Source organism: Hyla sarda, chromosome 1 (genome assembly GCF_029499605.1).
Source record: "Hyla sarda isolate aHylSar1 chromosome 1, aHylSar1.hap1, whole genome shotgun sequence".
Taxonomy (NCBI): Eukaryota; Metazoa; Chordata; class Amphibia; order Anura; family Hylidae; genus Hyla; species Hyla sarda.
This window is the reverse complement of record NC_079189.1, coordinates 226,237,862-226,258,726: the sequence shown is the minus strand read 5'-3', so window position 1 is coordinate 226,258,726 and position 20,865 is coordinate 226,237,862. Positions and strand designations below refer to the sequence as shown.

At 44.2% G+C, this 20,865-nt stretch overlaps 1 protein-coding gene across 1 annotated transcript in view; it reads left to right on the top strand.

Annotated features, from left to right (window-relative positions):
- The first annotated feature begins 450 nt into the window (after nucleotides 1–450).
- Nucleotides 451–20,865, top strand: part of LOC130365564 (inactive tyrosine-protein kinase PRAG1-like) — a 92,192-nt gene continuing 71,777 nt past the window's right edge. The window contains exon 1 of the mRNA XM_056568877.1: nucleotides 451–488. The gene's annotated coding sequence lies outside the window, so the exon portion shown is untranslated. The remainder of the gene's footprint in view (nucleotides 489–20,865) is intronic.

The window sequence follows — 20,865 nt, the reverse complement described above, 5'->3', positions numbered from 1 at the left end:
CTCTGTTAAATAACAGTTAGGGCTAAATAACTGGGGAGATTTATCAAAACCTGTGCCGAGGAAAAGTTGATCAGTTGCCCATAGCAACCAATCAGGTTGCTTCTTTATTTTTTAGAGGCCTTGTTAAAAAATGAAAGAAGCAATCTCATTGGTTGCTATGGGCAACTGGTCAATATTTCCTCTGCACAGGTTTTGATCTCCCGAATTGTAACTTTCTTATATCTGTCTTTGCTTCCATAACATAGAAAAATGCTTTTATTCTCTGGTGCACAGTGTGATAAAGGCATTCACAAGCCACTGAAGTACTTAGGGCTGGAATACCTCCTTGCTCCTCCTCCCACCCCTGTCTGTGTGTGATTGACAGTCAGCTGGAAGCTAGGTCCTGTTTCTGAAGCTTGTACCTGCGCATAATTTGTATGCACTGTGCAGGAAGGAGCACCAGAGAATAAAAGCATTACATTATGGAAACACAGACAGATATGTGAAAGGTACCAAGTGTCTCCTTACCATAACATCTTTTTTTTTTTTTTTTTTTAAGTGTCAGCAGTTTATAACATCATTAGCAGCTGACATTGTATTTAAAGAGGTAGAATTTTCATATCAACTGGCTCCAGAAACTTAAACAGATTTGTAAATTACTTCTATTTAAAAATCTTAATCATTCCAGTACTTATCAGCTGCTGTATGCTACAGAGGAAGTTCTTTTCTTTTTGAATTTCTTATATGACTGACCACAGTGCTCTCTGCTGACACCTCTGTCTGTGTCAGGAACTGTCCAGAGTAGGAGTAAATCCCCATAGCAAACCTCTCTTGCTCGGCACAGTTCCTGAAACAGACAGAGGTGTCAGCAGAGAGCACTGTTGTCAGACTGAAAAGAACTATGCAATTTCCTGTGGAGCATACACCAGCTGATAAGTCTTGAAAGGATTAATATTTTTATATAGAAGTAATTTACAAATCTGTTTAACTTTCTGGCACCAGTTGACTTAAAAAAAAAAAAATTTCCACTGTAGTACTCCTTTAAACAATTGTCTTCAATAAAAGTGCCTCTCATGAATGTATTTGAAACAATAAATATATTTGTTTTTTTCTTAAAAAGAGGAAGAACTAAGTATTGAAGTTTCTATTTGAAGCTTTTTTAATGTCAATATGTCTTCATGTTTATAGGACAAATCATATTTACAATGTTTGCTTCTTCTTTCCACTTAAAATGAATTATCGATTTTTACTGCTTACAGAGGATGTTTCTATATAATGCCCCTAGGGACTGAAACCAATGGGGACAGTAGTCTAGCCTAATCCAGGGTTGTACCATCCATGAGTAGAGGGGAGAACAGATCTAAAGTGGTTCACTTTGCCTGACTGTTAGGGGAAGATCTAGGCTAGATGTACCCCTGCCTGAGCTATAGAGCTCTCAGTAAAGCTGATCGAAGAAAAGATACCTTTGTTTGCTGTACATTAATACAAATAAATAACAAAAATGTAACCAATATGATGCCTCAAAACTACTGACAGACTTTCTTTAAAAGAGAATTAAATCTTTATTCTTTCCTGCCTTAATTGTGGGAACATTTCTTTAATAGAATTGTATATTACTGCTGCCCATTATATGCATCTCTGCTTAATAAAAAAAAAAAAGATCCCAATACATTATTTTCTGTAAACACTATATTATCATAACAAATGCTGCAGGGGACCTGTGGGGAACTGGGGGTAGGTGAGTATAGCTTTTTTTCTATTTTTATACGGCCCCAGAAATACATGATTTTTCTTTAACACAGAATACCTCTTTAAAGGGGTACTCCGCTGCTCAGCGTTTGGAACAAACTGTTCCGAACGCTGGAGCTAGCGCCGGGAGCTTGTGACAATTAGACCACCACTCCTCATGATGTCACGACCCACCCCCTCAATGCAAGTCTATGGGAGGGGGTGTGACAGCTATCATGCCCCCTCCCATAGACTTGCATTGAGGGACGGGGCATTATGTCATAAGGGGGCGGGGCTATGATGTCACGAGCTCCCGGTTTGTTCCAAATGCTGAGCACCCCTTTAAGAATACAGGTGTTAAGGGGCCATTAAAAGTCCCATCAGTGTAAAAGTATTAACTAGTGGCCATCATTGGTTAGTGAATGAGATTTGACAGAGATATAAAATGTCTCTTCAGAATTGCCCCTGGGAAGATTTTATTTACTAAGCTTAACAATACAGGTTTCTAAAGACAGGTTTAGGAAACCCAATACCAGTCTGACAGTTCATACATCATAAGGAGACTGCAGGCTATACTTTCTTGTGTCATTTCCATGCTCTGTGGTTATAAGCATATCATGATTTAGGCTTTGTTCAGATGGTGTAGATGTCTGCTAAATGAAATTCCACCAGATATATGTAATGTTAATTTGAAGGTATTTTTTCATGCCGATATACAGTACAGGCAGATGATTCAGGTGCGGACTTCTGCAGTGTGAGTATTAAATATGAATGTTGTTGGGATTTTCCACTGCAGGATCATTTTGGACACAGAGGTGTCTTTCTTTATGCATGTTGTGTGCTTTCCCAGGGTAAGGTTTGTTTACTCACTGCTTATCTTTGCAGAAAGTAGATTCTGGGGGCTTTGTCGGCCCTTTTGTGTTCGTTACTTCAGCACTGATCCTTCTGACGTGCCTGCGCCCTCCCCCCGTCTTCAGTGTTTTCCACTTCGACAGTATAAATGTTGAAATTTGCATGTAGTGATCCTCCTTTCTGTGGCGTGGCTAACTTCAATGCTTGTTTCCTATTGGCTTATCCTGCATCAATGAGCGTCTGTGGCGGTCGCAAACGTACATTCAAGCCATTGTGTAATCTTTGCGACAGCACTACACGTGTGGCTAGGCTAGGTTGCATTGAGTCTGTGCTGGTGGAATGGCCTCACACTGCGCTGGCGCAGTAGTCTGGTAACTGTGCAGCACTGGGGGGAAACAAAAAAAAAAAAGGCTGGGAATCCAAAATAGCTTAAGAAAGGGGCAGCATAAAAAATGGAGGGGAGCGCTGGGCGGACAGAACCAAAAGAATAGAATGGACAAACCGTAAAAGCAGGCGGAAGCAAACACATGCTGGGAACATAATGGGAGCTGTAGTTTGTCGAGCGTGTGCAAACGGAAATGAAAGAAAGGAGAAAACACAATGCATGTCCAAACTAAGGAGCAGAAAAGAAGCAAAGATGGTACAATCCACACACCACACGGATGGAAAGAAGAAAACACAGCAAACATAAAAAAAAAATTATTAAAAAAAAGCAGTGGCAGCGGAGTACCCCTTTAACTCTTTTGCCTTAACCAGTTCTCTATTAATTCCAATTGTAGTAAAGTAATAAATGTTATAAAGATGTCCCTACATGTTAAATGTTTAATCAAATGTATTTAAGGAGTCATTAATGTAAGGGATATTACAACTAAAGACATAAAATATAATTACAGCATGCTATCAGCATCTGGTACGTAGAGTGAAGTTAATGTGGTGTGAGTAAAAGAACAGTCTTCTATCAGTCATCTATCAGTCACTATGCCCTATCAGTGCTGACCTTCAATTCAGATTGTATCTAGCAAAAGGCTTCAAAACAGTAACGCCACATAGACAACTCGTGTGGTTTCCAACACCAAACTCCATGCACAGAGAGATAGAAGCTTTTGCTATCAAACCAAGAAAGGTGTACTCTAGCATTTCCAGATGGGATAAAAACAACAGGTTATTTATTTAATAGTATTCATAACCAGAAGACTAAAGCATTTCGGTAATCAAGCCTTCTTCATAGCTATGAATAAGTCTTGATTGCCAAAAACTGTTCTTCTGATATTTGTAGTTCTTCCAAGCCTGTTAGATACTATTTAATAGAGAAGCTGTTGGTTAGCTACCCATAGTTTTTAATGCTTTGAAAGCAAGAAAATGGACATGATAATCATCTAAGCAGCTTCACTAAAGCCAGATTGTGTCAAAGCTACACAAAATATGGTCTACACAAAATATGGTGTACACAAAATATGGTCTTATAGGGTATGGTTAACACCTAGTAGAAGGAGTCCAAGGAAAGACAACTGATGAACCCAAAACAGGTTTGTGAACCCCAAACAGACCCAATGCTCCTTTTTGTATGGGAAGCAAAGCCTGTTTGGTCCAGTACCAGTGAAGAATTACAAAATGCTGAAAAAAATGTAAGTTATGATAGAAAAGTGTCTGGACACATAGCGCATCCCAGCTTGCTGCATATGGGCTGGATAGCCAGAGTCTGAATGCCCAGGCACATGTTAGTGTCATAACTGGTTTACACAGCAATGTAAGAAGAAGGCCTAGTCTTATTAATTATATTTTCATGTTGACAGCCTGGTATGTGTGTCACTTACCTGGAGAATACAATAATACCAGGATATACTATAAGAAGAAGGCAAGCTGGCAAGGGCAGTCTGATTCTCTAACCAATGTTTTGCTGAGAAACTCATTTATGTGGAACTTACCTAATCATTGATGCAGATCGAGTAAAACTTTATGACAACGGTATCCCCTAATAACAGTGGCCCTCTTCAGCAGGATCGTGCAAAATTGTTCATGGATGCATTGAGGGACATGTCAAAGAGTTGACATTGTCTCAAGAGGCAGCTCTAGACTTTGTGAGGCCTCAGGCAAAACTCGCCCAAGAGGTCTTCTTCAGCCAGTAAATGTATGGGAGTGGAAATGCATACAGAGTATGCATTTGTTACGCCGAGCGCTCCGGGTCCCCGCTCCTCCCCGGAGCGCTCGCAACATCCTCGCTACTGCAGCGCCCCGGTCAGATCCACTGACCGGGTGCGCTGCGATACCGCCTCCAGCCGGGATGCGATTCGCGATGCGGGTGGCGCCCGCTCGCGATGCGCACCCCGGCTCCCGTACCTGACTCGCTCTCCGTCGGTCCTGTCCCGGCGCGCGCGGCCCCGCTCCCTAGGGCGCGCGCGCCGGGTCTCTGCGATTTAAAGGGCCACTGCGCCCCTTGATAATTAGTGTGTTCACCTGTGCACTCCCTATGTATACCTCACTTCCCCTGCACTCCCTCGCCGGATCTTGTTGCCATCGTGCCAGTGAAAGCGTTTCCTTGTGTGTTCCTAGCCTGTGTTCCAGACCTCCTGCCGTTGCCCCTGACTACGATCCTTGCTGCCTACCCCGACCTTCTGCTACGTCCGACCTTGCTCTTGTCTACTCCCTTGTACCGCGCCTATCTTCAGCAGTCAGAGAGGTTGAGCCGTTGCTAGTGGATACGACCTGGTTACTACCGCCGCTGCAAGACCATCCCGCTTTGCGGCGGGCTCTGGTGAATACCAGTAGTAACTTAGAACCGGTCCACTAGCACGGTCCACGCCAATCCCTCTCTGGCACAGAGGATCCACCTCCTGCCAGCCGGCATTGTGACAGTAGATCCGGCCATGGATCCCGCTGAAGTTCCACTGCCAGTTGTCGCCGACCTCACCACGGTGGTCGCCCAGCAGTCACAACAGATAGCGCAACAAGGCCATCAGCTGTCTCAACTGACCGTGATGCTACAGCAGCTTCTACCACAGCTTCAGCAATCATCTCCTCCGCCAGCTCCTGCACCTCCTCCGCAGCGAGTGGCCGCTTCCGGTCTACGACTATCCTTGCCGGATAAATTTGATGGGGACTCTAAGTTTTGCCGTGGCTTTCTTTCACAATGTTCCCTGCACTTGGAGATGATGTCGGACCAGTTTCCTACTGAAAGGTCTAAGGTGGCTTTCGTAGTCAGCCTTCTGTCTGGGAAAGCTCTGTCATGGGCCACACCGCTCTGGGACCGCAATGACCCCGTCACTGCCTCTGTACACTCCTTCTTCTCGGAAATTCGAAGTGTCTTTGAGGAACCTGCCCGAGCCTCTTCTGCTGAGACTGCCCTGCTGAACCTGGTCCAGGGTAATTCTTCCGTTGGCGAGTACGCCATACAATTCCGTACTCTTGCTTCCGAACTATCCTGGAATAATGAGGCCCTCTGCGCGACCTTTAAAAAAGGCCTATCCAGCAACATTAAAGATGTTCTGGCCGCACGAGAAATTCCTGCTAACCTGCATGAACTCATTCATCTAGCCACTCGCATTGACATGCGTTTTTCCGAAAGGCGTCAGGAGCTCCGCCAGGATATGGACTTTGTTCGCACGAGGCGTTTTTTCTCCCCGGCTCCTCTCTCCTCTGGTCCTCTGCAATCCGTTCCTGTGCCTCCCGCCGTGGAGGCTATGCAAGTTGACCGGTCTCGCTTGACACCTCAAGAGAGGACACGACGCCGCATGGAGAATCTTTGCCTGTACTGTGCCGGTACCGAACACTTCCTGAAGGATTGTCCTATCCGTCCTCCCCGCCTGGAAAGACGTACGCTGTCTCCGCACAAAGGTGAGACAGTTCTTGATGTCAACTCTGCTTCTCCACGCCTTACTGTGCCTGTGCGGATATCTGCCTCTACCTTCTCCTTCTCTACTATGGCCTTCTTGGATTCCGGATCTGCAGGAAATTTTATTTTGGCCTCTCTCATCAACAGGTTCAACATCCCGGTGACCAGTCTCGCCAGACCCCTCTACATCAATTGTGTTAACAATGAAAGATTGGACTGTACCGTACGTTACCGCACGGAGCCCCTCCTAATGTGCATCGGACCTCATCACGAAAAAATTGAGTTTTTGGTCCTCTCCAATTGCACTTCTGAAATTCTCCTTGGACTACCATGGCTTCAACGCCATTCCCCAACCCTTGATTAGTCCACAGGAGAGATCAAGAGCTGGGGTACTTCTTGTTTCAAGGACTGTCTTAAACCGGTTCCCAGTACTCCCTGCCGTGACCCTGTGGTTCCCCCTGTAACCGGTCTCCCTAAGGCTTATATGGACTATGCTGACGTATTTTGCAAAAAACAAGCTGAGACTTTACCTCCTCACAGGCCTTATGACTGTCCTATTGACCTCCTCCCAGGTACTACTCCACCCCGGGGCAGAATTTATCCTCTGTCCGCCCCAGAGACTCTTGCTATGTCTGAATACATCCAGGAAAATTTAAAAAAGGGGTTTATCCGCAAATCCTCCTCTCCTGCCGGAGCTGGATTTTTCTTTGTGTCCAAAAAGGATGGCTCCCTACGTCCTTGCATTGACTACCACGGACTTAATAAAATCATGGTAAAGAACCGCTACCCCCTACCTCTTATCTCAGAACTCTTTGATCGCCTTCAAGGTGCCCACATCTTTACCAAACTGGACTTAAGAGGTGCTTATAATCTCATCCGCATCAGGGAGGGGGACGAATGGAAAACTGCATTTAACACTAGAGATGGACACTTTGAGTATCTGGTCATGCCCTTTGGCCTGTGCAACGCCCCTGCCGTCTTCCAAGACTTTGTTAATGAAATTTTTCGTGATCTCTTATATTCCTGTGTTGTTGTGTATCTGGACTATATTCTGATTTTTTCTGCCAACTTAGAAGAACACTGCCAGCATGTCCGCATGGTTCTTCAGAGACTTCGAGACAATCAACTTTATGCCAAAATGGAGAAATGTCTGTTTGAATCTCAATCTCTTCCTTTCCTAGGATACTTGGTCTCTGGCCAGGGACTACAAATGGACCCAGATAAACTCTCTGCCGTCTTAGATTGGCCACGCCCCTCCGGACTCCGTGCTATCCAACGTTTTTTGGGGTTCGCCAATTATTACAGACAATTTATTCCACATTTTTCCACTATTGTGGCTCCTATCGTGGCTTTAACCAAGAAGAATGCCAATCCTAAGTCCTGGCCTCCTCAAGCGGAAGACGCATTTAAACGGCTCAAGTCTGCCTTTTCTTCTGCTCCCGTGCTCTCCAGACCTGACCCATCTAAACCCTTCCTATTGGAGGTTGATGCCTCCTCAGTGGGAGCTGGAGCGGTCCTTCTACAAAAAAATTCTTCCAGGCATGCTGTTACTTGTGGGTTTTTTTCTAGGACCTTCTCTCCGGCGGAGAGGAACTACTCCATCGGGGATCGAGAGCTACTGGCCATTATATTAGCACTTGAGGAATGGAGGCATCTGCTGGAGGGATCAAAATTTCCAGTTATCATTTACACCGATCACAAGAATCTCTCCTATCTCCAGTCTGCCCAACGGCTGAATCCTCGCCAGGCCAGGTGGTCTCTGTTCTTTGCCCGTTTTAATTTTGAAATTCATTTTCGCCCTGCCGACAAGAACATTAGGGCCGATGCTCTCTCTCGTTCCTCGGATGCCTCGGAAGTAGAGCTCTCTCCGCAACACATCATTCCTCCTGACTGCCTGATCTCCACTTCTCCAGCCTCCATCAGGCAAACTCCTCCAGGGAAGACCTTCGTTTCTTCACGCCAACGCCTCGGAATCCTCAAATGGGGTCACTCCTCCCACCTCGCTGGCCATGCGGGCATCAAAAAGTCCTTGCAACTCATCTCTCGTTTCTATTGGTGGCCGACTCTGGAGACGGATGTTGTTGATTTTGTGCGGGCCTGCACTATCTGTGCCCGAGATAAGACTCCTCGCCAGAAGCCTGCTGGTCTCCTTCATCCTCTGCCTGTCCCCGAACAGCCTTGGTCTCTGATTGGTATGGACTTTATTGAAGACTTACCCCCATCCCGTGGCAACACTGTTGTTTGGGTGGTCGTTGATCGATTTTCCAAGATGGCACATTTTATTCCTCTTCCTGGTCTTCCTTCAGCGCCTCAGTTGGCAAAACAATTTTTTGTACACATTTTTCGTCTTCACGGTTTGGCCGGGCAGATCGTCTCGGATAGAGGCGTCCAATTCGTGTCAAAATTCTGGAGGGCTCTCTGTAAACAACTCAAGATTAAATTAAACTTCTCTTCTGCTTATCATCCTCAATCCAATGGGCAAGTAGAAAGAATTAACCAGGTCCTGGGTGACTATTTACGGCATTTTGTTTCCTCCCGCCAGGATGACTGGGCAGATCTTCTACCATGGGCCGAATTCTCGTACAACTTCAGAGTCTCTGAATCTTCTTCCAAATCCCCATTTTTCGTGGTGTACGGCCGTCACCCTCTTCCCCCCCTCCCTACTCCCTTGCCCTCTGGTTTGCCCGCTGTGGATGAAGTAACTCGTGATCTTTCCACCATATGGAAAGAGACCCAAAATTCTCTCTTACAGGCTTCATCTCGCATGAAAAAGTTTGCCGATAAGAAAAGAAGAGCTCCCCCCATTTTTTCTCCCGGAGACAAGGTATGGCTCTCCGCTAAATATGTCCGCTTCCGTGTCCCCAGCTACAAATTGGGACCACGCTATCTTGGTCCTTTCAAAGTCTTGTGCCAAATTAATCCTGTCTCTTACAAACTTCTTCTTCCTCCTTCTCTTCGTATTCCTAATGCCTTTCATGTCTCTCTTCTTAAACCACTCATCATCAACCGTTTCTCTCCCAAACTTGTTTCTCCCACTCCTGTTTCCGGTTCTTCTGACATCTTCTCCGTAAAGGAGATACTGGCCTCCAAGAAGGTCAGAGGGAAAACTTTTTTTTTGGTTGATTGGGAGGGCTGTGGTCCTGAAGAGAGATCCTGGGAACCTGAGGAAAATATCCTAGACAAAAGTCTGGTCCTCAGGTTCTCAGGCTCCAAGAAGAGGGGGAGACCCAAGGGGGGGGTACTGTTACGCCGAGCGCTCCGGGTCCCCGCTCCTCCCCGGAGCGCTCGCAACATCCTCGCTACTGCAGCGCCCCGGTCAGATCCACTGACCGGGTGCGCTGCGATACCGCCTCCAGCCGGGATGCGATTCGCGATGCGGGTGGCGCCCGCTCGCGATGCGCACCCCGGCTCCCGTACCTGACTCGCTCTCCGTCGGTCCTGTCCCGGCGCGCGCGGCCCGCTCCCTAGGGCGCGCGCGCGCCGGGTCTCTGCGATTTAAAGGGCCACTGCGCCCCTGATTGGCGCAGTTGTTCTAATTAGTGTGTTCACCTGTGCACTCCCTATGTATACCTCACTTCCCCTGCACTCCCTCGCCGGATCTTGTAGCCACCGTGCCAGTGAAAGCGTTTCCTTGTGTGTTCCTAGCCTGTGTTCCAGACCTCCTGCCGTTGCCCCTGACTACGATCCTTGCTGCCTGCCCCGACCTTCTGCTACGTCCGACCTTGCTCTTGTCTACTCCCTTGTACCGCGCCTATCTTCAGCAGTCAGAGAGGTTGAGCCGTTGCTAGTGGATACGACCTGGTTACTACCGCCGCTGCAAGACCATCCCGCTTTGCGGCGGGCTCTGGTGAATACCAGTAGTAACTTAGAACCGGTCCACTAGCACGGTCCACGCCAATCCCTCTCTGGCACAGAGGATCCACCTCCTGCCAGCCGGCATCGTGACAGCATTGCTGCTGACCAGGGGGGGCTTGCAGAATTTCCTTAGAATTGGGGTTTAAAACATAAAATAATAATGCCACATTATGACCACTACCACTACATAGTAACTGGATAATACCACCATACTGATACTAAACAAACACCAGAATACACAGACCAATATCCCCCATATAGTGGGAAATACCAGCTGTACACAGGCTCTGTAGACCGTATAAGAGGTTACAGTGCACTTAGATCCAGTGACTCACAAGTGATGTTTTTTTAGAGGTGTTCTCTTTCCTTTTCTTCTATATCCAACTCAGACCGCTATGAAGACTTCTTCCAACCATGCACCTATAGATCACCAGAGGCGATCCAAAAATACCCTGTTTCCCATATATCTAAAACTAATTCTTTATAAATTTTCCTCACACAAAGAAAAAACAAACAGATTAAAAATCTAGTGTTGTTCACTCCGTTATAGTTAATTGCAATTGTAACAGCGCTGTCCTCTTGACAAAGCTGCATCTTGCATCGAAACATGTCAAGGGGGGCTGAGAATTGATTTTAAGCACAGTGTTAACTCCTTATCCGCATAGCACACTGCAGGTGCTTGCGGAGATTACAGCTGACAGTGTAATATGCAATTACCTATAATGGAGTGAACAACACAGGATTTTTAATCTTTTTGTTTTTTCTTTGTGTGAGGAAAAATAATAAATAATTAGTTTTAGATATATGGGAAATAGGGTATTTTTGGATCTCCTCTAGTGATCTATAGGTTCATATTCTCATTATTACTCGCAATATATTGGTTGTTAGTATAATTGATCTGCAGAAACTACTAGACAATCATCTTAGGCTCTGTACTATTCCATCACATTCCTCAACTGCTCAATATCCATAGTGCTCCAAATAATGTCCCCTTGGTGCTTGCACAGTATGAGTGAGTAGGTAAGTGTGTTGACGATAAGGGTAGCCCCCAGCAGTTAGAAGGTAAGGATTTCCCCATATTAGGTACAAGCCCCCAGTAGGTAGGTAAGGAATCTTCCTTTTAAATAGATGCCACTAGGGGCAGATAACCCACCTATTGGGTAAATTCCCCAGTAAATAGGTAGGTGGGAAATCCCCCAATTAGGTAGAAGCTCCCAGTAAGTAGGTAGGTTGGTAGGTAGGTAAGTAAGGAATCCCTCCTATTAGGTAGCAGCCCCTATTAGATTAGATAGATGAATTGGATAACTAAATGGCTATAATTAAAATTCCACTTACTTTCCCTCCACTGCCACACTGAGGCCTCTGCACCCAGTACATCCTTCGCTTTGTGACCAGGAATAGTTCAAGTCCTCTCCCTGCAAGCTATGTGGCCTGCAGCAGAAGCCTGCACCACTATTCTACAGTACAGAAGCAGGAAATCCAGTTTACAACTGGACGCAATGCTCCAGCCCAATACAGAGTGTTAATGTGTACAGTGTTTATGCTTAGCCACTCACTTTATATTCTTAGGAGGGCGAACTAGGTGGCCACAAGGCCCCTCAAGCTCAAGACCTAAGGCCTTAGTCGCCTAATGGTAGAGCCGCCCCTGAATGTTTCCTAATTCCCCAAATCTTAAGCCAATTGAGCATCCTTGTGATGTGCTGAAAAAATGAATCCAATTACATTATGTGGCAGCCATACTTCACAACTCACAGGACTTAAAGGATCTACTGCTAATGTCTGTGTGGCAAATACCCCATAACTCCAAATCTTATTAAGTCCTTGCTGGTTCAGAGCTTTTAGGGTGGAACAATGGGGACCTATTCAATATTAGGAAGGAGGTTTTAATATTATGGCCAATCTGTGCATAATATGCTATATTTAACCTTATCTACATTCTGATCTAATATCATATTAGTTACTTCCTTTTAATGTGATTTATGGAAGTTTCCGATAGATTCCATTGCTCATCGTGTCTTTCTTATTATTTTCATGCTTGTTTTATTCACTATAAAAATCGCCCTACAAGGAATGAGACATAGACCTCGTATTCTACGATGTCTTGCTGGGAATAGTCTTCTGTACTGATTCTCAGCAATTTGTGGCAGTTAGACATTCTTCAAGTGTACTTTTATCAACACTGTCCTAACACGTCTATAACTGCTAGACAACCCGAGCGTTCACTGTCACAAGAAGGCCACTGTTACGCATCCTGTCCTGTAAACAAAAAGGAAAAAATGACAACTCATAACACAAAGAAGACATGCCGTGTGACTTTAAACAATGTATTTTGTCCTGAGAACATAGGCCCTACACAATAACATAGCAGGAGGAACATCAGGCAATGACTCCAGTTGGCATTTGTCTGTATGCATCATAAAGTTGAATGCTTAGCTATAACCTCTGGTTACCCTATGAGAACATTTTCAGGAATTATTTGACAGGTTATTTTTTGTGAAAAGTGAACAGTATAAAAACACAAAAAAAATTCCTTTCTAAATATTCAAGTAACAAAAAAAATGTACACAATATTTCATATTTACCCCCAAACTGCATCAAAATACAGTCAAATAAAAAAAAAAAAAAAAATATATATATATATATATATATATATATATATATATATAATTTTGGCAGTTAAAACACAGTGAGGTAAAGACAAAAAAAAAAAAGACTTTGTACTATGATACATTTATGAATGTCTGAGGATAGAATACATTTTATTACAAAAAGGGGCATATATACATCAGGCCAGACTGTGCTGTATACTAGTTGTTCCTATTTGAAAAATAATGTTCAGAATTATTATGAATGAAATGTCTCTGTAGAAACTATGTTATACTGCTCAATCATAAACAGAGATGGACGAACAACATCCGGGAGAGGCGTAGCAGGATGACCGGGTAAGTTTCCAGTTGTGGCAAACATTTTTGATACTGACATATATTTGTATTTTTGAAAGTTTTTTTGCTTCCGAAAGTTAGGATGTTTTAGTCAGATGTTTCAGTGGTATATTGAAGTACGGTTTTATGCATTTCATACGTTTTTTTTTAACGTTTACTGAGAAAAATATCAAGTTGATATAAATACTTAAAGGGGTATTCCGGGCAAAAACATTTTATCGGATAAGATGTCTGATCGCGGGGGCCCGCTGCTGAGACCCCCTGCGATCTACCTGCAGAATCCGCATTCTATGCAGGTGCTAAATCTCCAGTTTCGGAAACCTCCTGATGTCACGCCACGCCCCCTCCATTCATGTCTATGGGAGGGGGAGTGACGGCCATCACGCCCCCTCCCATAGACATGAATGGAGGGGGCGTGGAAGATCGCGGGGGGGTCTCAGCAGCGGGCCCCCGGCGATCAGACATCTCATCCCCTATCCTTTGGATAGGGGATAATATGTTTTTGCCCGGAATACCCCTTTAATATGTACAAGTTGCTCTTGGAGGAATTTTAGATACGAGCAATTGCCAGGACCATATCCTAAAGAGGATTAGTTATGGGATCAGTTTAGCACTAGTACAGCTCTTCCTTAGGAATGGCAGTATAATACAAAGAGAACAGGGTGCGCACCCCTGGATGGAACCTGATGGATGAGATGGTGAAGAGCCCAATCAAAACGCACTCACCTATGCAAGTTGTGCGAATGGAGGCACAACACTCAATGCGCTTGATCAGGAATCCTGTAATCGCGGCTGCTGCGGCTCCCAGCGTCCAGGTGCAAATGTAAATAAAAGGAGATCCAAGAAAAGGGAGATGAATCGCGCTGCCACAAGAAGTATATATGGGTAAATTTATTGCACACAAAGGATCCACGCAACGCGTTTCAAAGCCGTTCCGGCTTTTTTGTCAGGCGTATGGAATGGCAGTAGGAATGGCAGTAGGCAGGTATCAGAGGATCTGTATGCCGGGTGAGGCAAAGGCTTCTGGAGGCTAACCTAGGGTCAAGTAGGGAAGAAAAGAAGTCATCAAGGACAAACTAACATTCTGCCGGAAGTACAGGGATTGGACTGCAGAGGACTGGGATAAAGTTATTTTCTCTGATGAAGCCTTCTTCAGACTATTTGGGACATCTAAAAGAATGATGGTCTAGAGAAGGAAAAGTGAGAACTACCATAAATCCTGTGTGATGCCAACAATAAAGCATCCTGAGACCATACATGTGTGGGGTTGCTCTTCATCCAGTCATAATTTTGCATTAGAACACTTTCATGAATAAAGAACAGGATCTAAACATTCTCCAAGAGCACCTTCACCCAATGATCCAGAAACAATTTGGTGACGGACAATGCATTTTTTTCCCCACCATGATGGACCACCATGTCACAAGGCAAAAGTCATAACTAAAAGGCTCATAAGAAAAACATTGAAATTTGGGTCAATGGCCAGAAAAGTCCCCAGATCTAAATTCCATTGAGAACATGTGGTCAATCCTAAAAAAAATGAGTGGACAAACAAAAACACAGAAATTGTGAGAAATGCCAAGCACTGATTAGAATGCGTTGGGATCAGTTTGGCCCAGTAAGTGATACCCACCATGCCAGGGATAATTGAAAAAGAAGGGTGAACAATGTAAATATTGAGTATTTGCATAAATTTGATTTATTTGTCAATAAAAGATAAAAAATTTATGAAATGCTTATAATTGTCCTTCAGTATGCCATAGAAACATCTGATCTAAAAGACCTAGACAGCACACTTTGTGAAAACCAAAATTTGTGTCAGTCTCAAAGCTTTTGGCCAGGACTGTATTTACTATTCTACTTAATTTTTACTTTTTTTTTTTTTTTTTTTTTTTTACACCTATCATTATTAACAAGAAAACCACTTTAACAATAACTAACCTTCACATAGCAAACCAAGACTCTAAGGCCAAGGCTTAACTATATTTTTACTTTTATACATAAGTATACATGTAAAATACAAGAAATGTTGGGCTTGGGAGGACTCTTTTTGTGGCCAGGTTAACACAAACATATAATAAATAAATACCGTATATAATAATACATATATTCATGCACACATATTTAAATTCCTAACAAAGAGAAGTAGTACAGTCATGTCACACCCTGCTACTATACAGTGACTGTGTGTGAAGCTTCACTCAATACCGTATGCAAACATCCACCCGCTGAATACATAGATCTCCAGTACATCCTGTTGATACCAAAGCCCAGGAGAACAGGATATAGATCAGCGATTGTTCATGTAAACGAGTCAATTCTGCGGGGAAAAAAACTTGTTACAATAGGAAAATAGGAAATCCAATGTAAATCATGGCATCTAGTCACTAAAAATGAGCCATGTGCTTATTGTTTGAAATGGCTAATAGTCTTGCATATTCTATACTTAACCCTTCCAGGACACAGGGCGTACAGGTACGCCTTGGCTTCCAGGGGCTTAAGGACTCAGGGCGTACCTGTATGCTCTGGACATTTCCGTTCACCGCCATGTAAGCGGGCGGTGAATGGAACGGGATGCCTGCTGAAATCATTCAGCAGGCACCCCATGCAAACCCCTGGGGGACCTGAGACTCCCCCATGTCAGCGATCGCAGCAAATCACCCATCAATTCAGATCGGTGATTTGCGGCAATTCCGGGTCAATCGGGTCCCCGGTGACCCGTAAAACAAAAAGGGGTATAGGTGCCGTCCAAGACGGCATCTATCACCCTTTACCAGCAGGAGTGAGCAGGACTCCTGCTGGGGGTGTCATTAACGGCACCCACTCCTATTCCGGAGGGCGAGAGCTGGGGGTGTCATTAACGGCCCCCGATCCCCTGCATCTGTGGCAGGATCGGGGGCCCCAGGACCAGCGCCGATTAGGAGGATCCCAGTGCACCAGCAGCAGCACGAGGTAAGGCTGCCCCCTGTTGTTGCTTAGCAAAAGGGCATGCTAGGAGTTTTTGTTATGCAACAGCAGAAGGCATGACTACAACTCCCAGCATGCCCTTTGGTAGTTTGTGCATGCTGAGGGTTGTAGTTATGCAACAGCTGGAGGCACATTTTTTCTATGAAAAAGTGTGCCTCCAGCTGTTGTATAACTACAATAGCCAGCATGCCCAGACAGCCAAAGGGCATGCTGGAAGTTGTAGTAGTGTGCCCCAAGCTGTTGCATAACTACAAGTCCCAGCATTCCCTTCGGCTGTTAGTGCATGCTGAGAGTTGTAGTTTTGCAACAGCTGGAGGCACATTGGTTGCCAACTCAGTGTTTTGCAACCAATGTGCCTTCAGCTGTTGCAAACTACAACTCATAGCATGCACTGATAGACTATACATGCTGGGAGTTGTAGTCTTGCAACAGCTGGAGGCACACTGGTTGCGAAACACTGAGTTAGGTAACAAGATCTCAGCATTTTGTAACCAGCAGGCCTCCAGCTGTTGCATAACTACAGCTCCCAGCATGCACGGGCAGCCAAAGGGAATGATGGGAGTTGTAGTTTTGCAACAGCTGGTGGTTTGGGTACATTCACACAGGCAGGGGTTTACAGTGAGTTTCTCGCTGCAAGTTTGAGATGCAGCAAATTTTCTGCTGCAGCTCGAACTCCCAGCAGGAAACTTGCTGTGAACCCGGGCCATGTGAATGTACCCAAAAAACACTACACTACACAAAATTAAAATGAAAAACATCTGGTACGGCACTGTTACCAGAACGGAGCCTCCAGCTGTTGCAAAGATCAACTCAAAGTATTGCCAGATAGCCATTCACTGTCCAGGCATGCTGGGAGTTTTGCAGCGGCTGGAGGAAGCCTGTTTTGGGAACACTGCCTTAGGGTATTTTTGGTATTGGAGGCAAGTGTAATACTTGCATCCCGGTCCATCCCTATTCAAATCCCTAATGTAGGCCTCAAATGCGCATGGCGCTCTCTCACTTCGGAGCCCTGTCGTATTTCAAGGCAACAGTTTAGGGCCACATATGGGTATTTCCAAATTTTGGGGGGCTTTTTCTCCTTTCACCCTTTATGAAAAGGTAAAGTTGGGTCTACACCAGCCTGTTACTGTCACAAGAGATAAAAGGAAAAAAAAGACCCCCAAAATTTGTAACGCAATTTCTCCTTAGTACGGGAATACACATTATGTGGATGTAAAATGCACAATAAGGCTCAGGAGTGAGAGAGCACCATGTATATTTGAGGTGATTTGCACAGGGGTGGCAGCTGGCTACAGCAGTTCTGACATAAACACACCAAAAAAACAGCCACATGTGACCTCATTTTGGAAACTACACCCCTCACAGAACATAACAAGGAGTATAGTGAGCCTTAACACCCCACAGGTGTTTGACAAATTTTCATAACATTTGGATGTGAAAATGAAAAAAAAATTTCTGGCACCATGGGGGCTTTGTAAATGTACATGGCCTTCAATTCCAGCAAAATGCTCTCTCCAAAATCCCATTGTCGCTCCTTCTCTTCTGAGCCCTGTAGTGCACCCGCAGAGTACTTTACATCCACATATGGAGTATTTCCATACTCAGAAGAAATGGTGTTGCAAATTTTGGGGTGCTTTTTCTCCTATTATCCCTTGTGAAAATAAAAAATGTGGGGTAACACCAGCAATTTAGTGAAAAAAATCTTTTCACTTTCACGTCCAACTTTAGCGAAAATTTGTCAAACACCATGTGGGGGGGGGGGGGGGGGTTGCAGTTCTAGCACCATAGGGGCTTGCTAAATATGACATCCCCCCCCCCCCCCCCCAAAAGCATTACAGCAATATTTGCTTTCCAAAAGCCAAATGTGGCTCCTTCTCTTCTGAGACCTGTAGTGTGCCCGCAGAGCACTTTACGTCCACACATGGGGTATTTACATGGGGTTACACATTTTGGGGGGCATTTTTTCCTATTACCTCTTGTAAAAATTCAAAAAGTGGGTCTACAAGAACATGTGAGTGTAAAAAATGAAAAATCTGAATTTTCTCCTTCACTTTGCTGCTATTCCATGTTGGGAGCTGTAGTACCTGCAGTTAAGGAAAGATCCCAGCGAGTGTCCCTACTGACTCCCGCTGTGATCCTCCTGTATAATGTATAGATGCGACCGCTCTTCTATGATCTCCTGCACTGCCGTATAAATACCTATTCATATTTCCTGCAGAGAGCTGTGATTGGCCGGCCGTATCTATATATTATACAGGAGGATCGCAACGGACCCGGGGCAATCTGTCAATTAGTACAGGTACTACTATTCCCATCATGGAACAGTGTGTGTTCCATGTTGGGAGTAGTAGTACCACCTAAAAAATTAAGGGAAAAAGTGAAAAACACACACACTACATTTTTATTATTTTCAGCTACATTTTAAGTGCTTTACCTGCCCACATAAATTGATCCCTGTTTAAAAATGTATAAAAATGTTGTTATGAAAAAGAAAAATTTAAAAGTTTTTTCCATCACTACTGCATCTTTTTTATTATAATTTTTTTAATGGTACCCTACAAAATTTTATTAAAAAAGGTATCTCCATCACTTTTTTGGATCGCTAAAGTCCAAAAGAGAATAAAAAAATGCATGAAAAAACGCCAAAGTTAAAACCCACATATTGTTTTTCTTGGCGTTTTTTTACTCCCATAGACTTCTATGGGAGAAAAACACTACGATTTCAGGAAAAAAAACACCATAGGCTCAACATGCTGTGATTTTGCAAAACTGCGCTGAAAAACACCAAAAAAGAGTGAAAAAACGCCAAAAGGATAATAAAAAAAACGCCAAACTGAAAAAAACCAAGTGGATAAAGAATTTTGCGATTTCTCATTGATTTACAGCTAACATCTGGCCGCAGCGTTTTTTTCGGCCGAAAAAACGCCTTGCGGCAGAATTGGTGTTTTTTCTTGGCGTTTTTCCCTCCAAAAACAAGTGGAATTCCAGCCTAAATACAAGGGAATGTCCTCTCAGCCAATCACTGGACACCACTGCTGCCAGTGAATGGTGTTTAAAGTGACTCCAAAAAGTGCTTAGCAATGGGACCAAGAACCAACAGAATGACGGCACAGGTAAATCAGGGAAGGGGAGTACAGGCCTAAGTAGATTTGCACATAAAAAAATAGTCCCTACACAACCTTTATAATCATTGTTACATTTCGCTGAGCATGTTGATGTGGATCCCCACAGTCTTGGACACTAAGGTGCTACCCAAATGTTGATATGGACAGTCTTCGCCAGAGCTGGCTGTCATCTGAGCTTCTCCACAATCTGCTTCAAATCTCAGAGTAAGATTAGAAGGCTGACCAGACAAATGGCCGCCCCTCCAACATCTGCTCCTGTTTACAGAAGACCACCTTGTACCTGGATCCTGGTAAACTCAATTGAATCTGCTGCTAATTATTACATTGTATGGCTGTCATAGGCAACATCATCGCCAACATTTCCAAAGAGGAGCAAAAGCCCCTAAGTCTGACAAGCTACATTAATATTTTTCTTTTTAATTAAGTTTGGAGTAGCTATATTCTCTATCTGTTGTCCTACTTATGAGCTCAGAAATGCTTTTAACTTGATAAAGGGAAGACTCCCGAAAGCTTGTCTCTACAAAATACTGTTAGTCCAATAAAAAAGGTATTACAAGATACTACCACATTCTATGATTGAGATTTATATTGTGTATTGTCCTATGTTTCAGCCAAGCATATGTGAAGTTCATTATTCGGCTTGCTCACTAAATTTGTTTCCTGACCATCTCCGTTTCTTATGACCTCTGACTTGTTCTGACTTTGAACCATGATTTCTGAAGTCTGTTTAATTGGTCAGGCATGAGTCAGCTGCTGCCTAGAGGGTTAATGTAGGGTCATGACTTGTGGGAGATTAGAGGTGAAGGAAATCTTTTTAAACCAACCTATAATCTACACAGAGAGCTGTAGCAAAGAACATCCCTACCTTTAGAGGACCTGCAGTCAGCCCATTGATTTCCATTAGAAATGTGTATTATCTCATTTCTCATGTGATGCGGAATAAAACACTTGTGGTGTCCCAGCACCAAAGGCTGTGCTGTGGGCTGCGGATCTCCTCGGGCATGTCTGCTGCTCTTGTGTTGGGCCCACTGTTACAATGTTTATCATGTTCATGCACTTTATTATATTTACTGTAATTCTCCTGTATATAGTGTAGGGGGGAGGAGTTGCCCTGGTTCATTTGAGTTCTAGTTCTGTTGGAGTTTAAAGTGTGCTGAGTCCAGTGTGGAAAGGAGCTAGAAGATGTGTGTGGTGAACGCAGAGGGAAGCCTAAAGAAATTATCTTCTCAAATCAGCCCTGCCATTCTGCAAGTGTTCCTCGTACATTGATGAGTAAAGTCCTTGTCAGAACCCTAGTCAGCGTGGGATATCTTCAAGTCTCAAATCTCGTCTGTACAATTCAAGTGGGTGAAAAGCACCATACATCCCAGCAAGGCAACAGGGCTCCCAAGGGTTACACTGCATCCCTTCTACTTTACTCTGTACTGTGTGTTGTACATCTACACCTGCTCAGTAAAAGACAGTTATCCGTAACCCAACATCGGTGGGTTTCTTACTGCTATGTATGGCCCAGGAGAAGCTTTCTCCACCTCGGACCGTGTATAGGCTAACGGTGCCATGGCGTCAGGAATTGAAAACGATATCTTGC